This window comes from Petromyzon marinus, chromosome 6 (assembly GCF_048934315.1).
Source record: "Petromyzon marinus isolate PM22_M1 ecotype Great Lakes invasive population chromosome 6, UKy_Petmar_22M1.pri1.0, whole genome shotgun sequence".
Lineage (NCBI taxonomy): Eukaryota > Metazoa > Chordata > Hyperoartia > Petromyzontiformes > Petromyzontidae > Petromyzon > Petromyzon marinus.
Window position 1 is genome coordinate 4,580,957 of NC_133672.1, and position 8,651 is coordinate 4,589,607.

The following is an 8,651-nucleotide window of genomic DNA, read 5'->3' on the forward strand; positions in this document are numbered from 1 at the left end:
GGGACACACAGACATTCTTGGCTCATTATAGTAGTACATGAGACTCATCCAGGTATCTCGAGTTCTCGCCTGGTAAAACACTAAATCGACTTGAAACTTGACCAACCTCGCACGTGGACTACGGTCGAATAACCCCCAGGACCCACACGGTGTAAGGAGTCCATCATCCAGCAGCGGATTGACAAAGGGCTTGTGAGCGTTTGCACTATTACAGAATGGTAAAATCGCTACCAGCGTGGGGCTTGCGGTTCTGATCACGACGACTTGTGCGTGGTGCATCACGCGATTGCCAAATCTGCCCGACTCTGCGTTTTTATACCGTTTCATAATTACAATTTTGCTTCCATCCATTATGTGTAAAAATAAAAAAAATTAAGCGTGCTTCTGTATTTGTTTTCTGTTTACGTACTGCAGGTTGCTATGTACACCGAGTTCAATTCCGGGCACGGCTAACGTCAGTGGCGAACGCTATATTAACCATTCCAGGGGAAAAAAAAAACACTTCACTAACGCCATGCGATATGGAACATAGCCGATAGCAGGCAATAAATATTGCTTTGTGTTATCAAGTACAACACTGTACGACTCCTCTTATCCGGACTGATGTGATGGTCGCTACTGGTGGATCCTCTTATGCGCTCTTATCTACACCAAAAAAGGGCTCATAAACATGAAATTCGAAACTCCATTGTCAATCCACTGCTGGGTGAAGGTCAGCCCATGCTTGTCGGTCATGGTGGTTGTTTGACCATACTTCACCACACTGGTCAGCGGAGGTTGGTGCAGAGATGTGGGCAAGTATTGGTTCATATATCATTCGCCACTGATGCTCGTCATGGCCAGAAGCTGAACCGAGTTCTTCATAGTTCTGGCAATTCGCCTGATGAAGGTAGTTGTAATCACGAGCAAAAGTCTTACTCAAATTCAAAATATTGTGGGTTTACTCTCCAACACACCGGTGTGCTGAACTAGTCACTAATTGGCACGTTATGTTTACGGGACAAACCTTACTCATTGGCTGTTGGGTGGTGGGTTAACGACACATTTATATTTATGCCATCTAACCCCAAATAAATTATGGCTATTGGTCACAAAAGATCTACGTGTTAAACCCAGTTCATAACGCAGTTCACCGACCATTGCTCTCCACTAATAAACACGAATAATATAATTTGTTGGTTATTTATCTTATCCACACTTCAGTGCGGATAATAGCATACTTCCTAGAGGCCGCTTCCAGGTCAGTTCAGTTTAGGTCGAAAACCCCACGGATAAGTGTAGATAATCGGAGGAATTTTCTACAACTTAGAAATATCTACGGATGAATGTGGGCTGCATATAAAAGGAAAGTTAGTTGACAGGAAAGTCAGTTGAAAGTCAGTTGACAGGAAAGTCAGTTGACAGTCAGTTGAAAGTCAGTTGACAGGAAAGTCAGTTGACAGGAAAGTCAGTTGACAGGAAAGTCAGTTGACAGGAAAGTCAGTTGACAGTCAGTTGACAGGAAAGTCAGTTGACAGGAAAGTCAGTTGACAGGAAAGTCAGTTGACAGCAAAGTCAGTTGACAGTCAGTTGACAGGAAAGTCAGTTGACAGCAAAGTCAGTTGACAGTCAGTCGAAAGTCAGTTGACAGGAGAACAGATGAGAGAGAGGAGGGAGGTTGCACCGTACAATACTGCAGCAGCCACCAACGCAGCATGGCCATCTCAGATGAGGCCCAGCAAGACGTCGTAAGGAACATTTTATAACAAGGACTTGCATCTATTAATCATCTAAATGCCGTGGCATCTCAAAGTTCCTTACAAAACACAAATCACATATATACAAACATCACCATGGTGAAACAAGACGTCGAAGACCAGAGGGGTACAAACATAACAATACATAAAAGATGATGAATGATGGACGTCACAGACACTGTGGGGGCAAACAGAGACCTGCGCATTCACACAGGGTAGGGTTGCCACCTATCCTGGTTTTACAAAGATTGTCCTCGTTTTGAGGTTGCTGTCCTGAGAAATCTGGAAAACATTAAAAGTCCCGTCAATCGTCAGCAGTGAAATATCACACAAATTAATTTTACACGTAGTCCTCCCATCTTCTGGAACTGTGAGACTGTGAGATATTCTTCCTCCAATTATTCAGAATCAGAAAGGGTTTTATTCGCCATGAAAGTTCACACCGACACGGAATTTACTTTGGCAGGATGGTGCATACATTCAACATATAGGAATCTAAGATATTAAATAAGTTTTAAACAAGTCTTACTATAATAATAAGGGTTAAAAGTCTAACTAACACCAAGGGGCTGAAGTATATATTATGTCCCTGGTTTTTATTGTACATCGGAGGTAGTAACGCAAACACCCGGGGAATGACAGCCACCAAGAACCTGAACATCAGCAGAGTTCCGGGGGAAGTCCTGTTTGTATATCTTGAATGTACAATGATGTCACTAGGCATGCGTTGTCCTGTGTGTTTACTACACAAGTGCATACAGGTCAATGTTGTCGGTTGTCTTGGAGACATTTTGTGATTCTTATTTCACATGCTCAGTGCCCTCTGTTCAATTGTGCTTTTTAAGACCCTTGGTCCATCAGGCCTTGTATGATACTCGTGTGAGGTGCGATATGAAGTTCGTGGCTAATTCCTGCGTATATGTTCAGGAGCTGATTGCCAATGTCGAGGTTTGCTCGACATGAGGTTTCAGGAGAGACTTCATGTAGTTTTGTTCTTCCATTAAAGGAGCGCAGACTACAGTGGTTTACTACATGGGCCATAGTTTGGGTTGCATGGCCACAGCCACATTTTGGCTTTTCTTAAATTTTCCATTCATGACGGAGGTGTGTGCATCGGCCTGTTGATGGTCTGGTGTGATTTATAGTACACCAGTGTCGTCAAGGAATGTCAAATCCAGGAGGTGCGATGTTTGGGTCTCGAATGAGGTGTTTATTTTGGTCGTACAAGTTGTTAAATTGTCCACCAGCGTTCTTCGGGATCTGGGTGAGATTCTAGGATGGTGACAGCACGAACCTTGAAGGGGGATCGGGACATGAGTTGGCAGCGAGGTACATCGTTGTGGTCTTGGTTGATGAGTAGGTTATTGTTGACAAGAAAACGTGTACGCTCCTTTGCAATTTGCATGTCTCTGCGGATATCTGGTAGCAGAATGTTCGCCAGAACAGGGAGCCATAGAATTGGTGTCAGTTTCAGTGTTTCCATTATGATACGCATTGCATTATTTAATTGTGTGGGAGCTCCGAGACCAGGCTGGGGTGCAGTGACTCTGCCACTGAGGAGATCGGTGAGCGGCGGCAGTTCGCGGCACATCCTCCAGGTTTTTCCTGCGAGTTTCGGCTGCATAGCGATTCTTAATTTGTTCTTTTTTCAGTACATTAAAAAATTTGGCAAATTTAAACCAACTTGAATTTTTTGTTAAAATAATCTAAAAAGCCCCCTCTCCAATGGGAATATTAGCAAACAACCATTCACCCACCCACCCAAAAATAACAAATATACAATCAACAAATGGTCAATTTATATGCAAAATAAGCTCGCGGGGGAAAAAAAAGGGCCATGAATAAAAAGTACGACTTGTTTGCACGTCACGTGCCGCAAATAATGAGAAATAGATATTAATTCTGCCAGGGACATTAACACTCGCAGGACTGACACCAACATCGTGAATGCAAATTCTGGGTGCACTTCATAAATTGTATGAATTTAAAATATGTAACAAGCAGACCTACATTATTGTCCATAATACAGGTTTTTTTGGGGTTAGATCATGTAAATATAAAATGTTTAGTTAGATTGTAAAATGTTGTGGATTTACTCTCCAACACAACCGGTGTGCTGTACTAGTAACGAATTGGCACGTTCTGTTTACGTGACAAACCTTACTAATTGGCTGTCTCGGCTGGTGGCGGGTTTAACGACACATTTATATTTACGCGATCTAACCCCCAAAAAACCCCCTGTATTATGACTATTACTCGCGAAAGCCTCCTACGTGTTAAACTACATTATTGTGTTTGCAAATACAGTACTGAAATGGCATGCAATGTTGTTTGTGAGCTTTTATCATAAAAATGTGCCTTAATAGCCAGCACTCGACACTTATCAGTATTAAACAATGGACTAGAAATGTTTTACCCGTGACACACCACAGGAAGGAGAGTAGAGCCAAGGATATAATGTATATGAAAGGAAAACGTAAAGGAAAGGTGTACGATGGAAGATAAATAATGGGAAATAAAGAGAAAAGGGATTAAAAATAAATTGAAAGTTGTGACCATTAGATATTATATAAGGGCCTCAGTGCTGCATGCAGCTGTCTTTTTCACAGGGGGTAGTGGGGAGAGATTCGGAGTCACTGGTGGCCACACAGAAGTCCAATGATTTACGGGAGGCTGGAGCTAAATTAGGTATACTGTATACAAACCTAATGCACACGTCTCAGGGACAGCATGTACATTAATGTTTGTATATATTGTTAATGCATGAATGCACTGGCAAAAAAAAACTTTTCACCAAGTGCGTTCCAGGATCTTTTCCACTTATATTGTGCAAAATATCACGATTAGGACCATTTTCATGCTTGTATCATACATCAAGCCAAAGTTTGTGATCATAAAATAACATTTTATCAGCATTGTTATGGTTAGGTCAAGAGTTAAGACAAAGGTTAGGGATAGGATTAAGGTTAGGAGTTGCATTACTAGTCGGGATTGTGTTAGGGATGGGTTAATTGTAATTAACCTATTTTTGTATGAAGTTCACATGCCAGCCTTTTACTTGGCACCTTTCCCTTGCAACAACGCTCTCTAGTGTAAAGAAAGTGTACTTAATATTGCCGATTACAGTGCACAATGCAACATATAACGCCTCTAGATTTGAAGTTTTCGTGACTGCAAGGATTCATACTCTGTTTTTTTCGGACACACTTAAGCGGTGTGCTTTCGCTAAATTGTCCCCACCTGAAGGACCGCGTGTGTTGCGCCCGAAACGTCGTCATTTAATTTATTTTATTTTTTTACCTACGTGACTTTACCGAAAAAAACAAAGAGTATATAACGCCTCACTACAAGTAGCTGTGGGTAACAAATGAGAATAGAGGTCTTTCAAAACTCGGTTGTGATGGTTGAAGAGGGTTTCATAATTACGGTGTCAGCAGATGAAACCGACAGAGCCAAATCCCTTGGCTCTAATCCAGGTTTTAGCCACCCGTGATGAACGTACATTGCACTTCTTTCACAGCCCTACGTAGACGAACGTGCACATTCTTATTTACGGCAAAGTAATCTCTTTAAAAAAATACATGCCAGGGCACTTACCTGGACTTTTACCGTAATGATGATTTACACACCTGCGCAAACACTTATATGAGCTCACTGTAAAAATTGAACGACTTTCTCTACAACCCTCATTTCAGTTTTCAGCTTCTTTATTTTGGTATAGCCCTGTGAGCCATTCGGCTCTTGAATCGGGTGCAACCACAACAAACAAAAACACGAACAAGAAAAACATCTTAAAGTGACAATGTGTGACTGTGGGGTCAGACCCGCAATCCTTTGCTCCATGAGGGTTGTAGCTAAGAGGCTCTCCCTGTCCCAAGACAGCATAACAGTGCCCAGTAAATCTGCACTACAGATCTCCATTTTCCCCCTTACGGATGGTAATAGTGGTGTTCCAAGTGATTGTTTTACATATTTGTCATCACAGACCGCTGAGGCAGTTTCTAAACTTATCAATATTTTACCAGACAAGGCCCACTGAGCTATTAGCTATTTTTTAGAAGGGACCTGGCCACATAATAAGCTCAACGAAGTGGCCTATCCGTGTGTAAATGTAAAGCAGCCAAATACTCAGAACGCATGTTTCTAAACGTGGAGGGAAAAACCGTAGGACCGAGAGAAAAATCCACGCAGTCACGTGGAGAACACGCAAACTCCAAATATGCAGGTGTCAGGGTCCGGATCGAACCCATGACCTCGTTGATACCAGGTGAAGGAGAAACATCTCACCGCAGTGCCCTCTCAGCAACCCATGACCACCAACTCACTTATACATCCTAGCATCACTAAATGGCTTTCCCAAACTCTAAGCAAAGACTACTTGCTAAAAGCGTCCTCATTTTTGGGTGTGAGATATTGCTGACCGTTATAATGGGCCTGGCCAATTCCTCTCGTAACTTAACGTCCTAATTTTTGGGTGTGAGATATTGCATACTCTTAAAATGGGCCTGGCCACTCCTCTTGTAACTTAACAACCTAATTTCTGGGTGTGAAATATTGCAGACTGTTATAATACGCCTGGCCATTTCCTCTCGTTCACGACTGAGTGCCGGTGACATCACGGCGTTTGTGCAATGCTAGGGGCACTTTTGAGGCCACGTGCAGTGTCGAAGGCCCGGGTGTGACCTGTGCCCGGGACTCCTGTAGGGAATGCTTGCTGTGTGTGCACGAGTTGTTGTGTGGTGAGCGATTCATTATGAAACCCTTAGATCGCCTCGCATGGACTATTCCCTTTCACACACACACACACACCATTAACACGCACACTCCGAATGAGCACACACCCTGGAAGAAAGCAACTGGAGCTATGCACTTTTACATTGAAAACTTCGTCTCTTTAGAACTGCTTCTTGTGTTTAGTTTGGTGTTCCTTGCCCGCACCCTCCGATTAGCACGGTTGTGTCAAAGAGGTTCAATATGAATCATATATACACACCCAACACATGAACTGACCCGCATCGATAAACACCCAATAAGACACTCTCCATTTCAACACCACCCCACCAACACTCCAGCCATAAACACTGCGTACATACAAACCCCCATCACCACTCCCCATCCCGCATCACCACTCTCCATCACCACCCCCCATCACCACGCCACATCACCACACCCCATCACCACCCCCCATCACCACCCCCATCACCACCCCACATCACCACCCCACATCACCGCCCCCCATCACCACCCCACATCACCACCCCACATCACCACCACACATCACCACCCCCATCACCACCCCCATCACCACCCCCCATCATTACCCTCCATCACCACCCCCCCCATCACCACCCCACATCACCACCCTCCATCACCACCCCCCATCACCGTCCCCCATCACCACCCCACATCACCACCCCCCACATCACCACCCCCCACATCACCACCCCACATCACCACCCCCCACATCACCACCCTCCATCACCACCCCCCACATCACCGCCCCCCATCACCACCCCACATCACCACCCTCCATCACCACCCCCATCACCACCTCCATCACCACCCCACATCACCACCCCCATCACCACCTCCATCACCACCCCACGTCACCACCCCCCACATCACCACACCACATCACCACCCCCCACATCACCACACACCACATCACCACCCCACATCACCACCCCCCCCATCACCACCCCCCACATCACCACCCCACATCACCACCCCACATCACCACCCCCCATCACCACCCCACATCACCACCCCCCATCACCACCCCCCATCACCACCCCCCACATCACCACCCCCCATCACCACCCCACATAACCACTCTCTATCACCACCCCACATCACCACCCCCCACATCACCACACCCCACATCACCACCCCCCACATCACCACCCCCCACATCACCACCCCCCACATCACCACCCCCATCACCACTCCACATCACCACCCCCCATCACCACCCCCCACCTCACCACCCCCATCACCACCCCCCATCACCACCCCACATCATCACCACCCCACATCATCACCCCACATCACCACCCCACATCACCACCCCCCATCACCACCCCACATCACCACCCCACATCACCACCCCCCATCACCACCCCACATCATCACCACCCCCCATCACCACCCCACATCATCACCCCACATCACCACCCCACATCACCACCCCCCATCACCACCCCACATCACCACCCCCCATCACCACACACCCCATCACCACCCCACATCACCACCCCCCATCACCACACACCCCATCACCACCCCCCATCACCACCCTCCATCACCACCCCCATCACCACCCCCCATCACCACCCCACATCACCACCCCCCATCACCACCCCACATCACCACCCCCCCCATCACCACCCCCACATCACCACCCCCCATCACCACCCCACATCACCACACACCCCATCACCACCCCACATCACCACTCTCCATCACCACCCCCCATCACCACCCCCCATCACCACCCCACATCACCACCCCCCATCACCACCCCCCACATCACCACCCCCATCACCACTCTCCATCACCACCCCCCATCACCACCCCACATCACCACACCCCACATCACCACCCCCCATCACCACCCCCCCCATCACCACCCCCATCACCACTCTCCATCACCGCCCCCTTCTACAAACCTCACGGCGGTCGACTTCACGCTCCGCACGACGCAGACAACGAGAAACGCGCCACGCAAATGAACGCCATCGCCACGCGGAGCCTTCCCCTCGGCCCAATTAACCCGCACGGAGAAAATCGAACATCGCAGTCATCCGATTCGTGCGAATTGATCTGTTTAAAAATATATATTGCGAATTTTTTTAAAGCGAAACGCGTTTCTCTTCGCTCCCTCCTCGGCTTCCGTCGGGGTTCACGAAGCGCGCC

General features: G+C 47.0%; 1 protein-coding gene across 1 annotated transcript in view; it reads right to left on the minus strand.

Annotated features, from left to right (window-relative positions):
- The window catches only part of LOC116939790 (inositol-tetrakisphosphate 1-kinase-like), a 95,063-nt gene extending 86,487 nt beyond the window's left edge, over positions 1–8,576 (minus strand). The window contains exon 1 of the mRNA XM_032948606.2: positions 8,405–8,576. The gene's annotated coding sequence lies outside the window, so the exon portion shown is untranslated. The remainder of the gene's footprint in view (positions 1–8,404) is intronic.
- Positions 8,577–8,651: the final 75 nt, after the last annotated feature.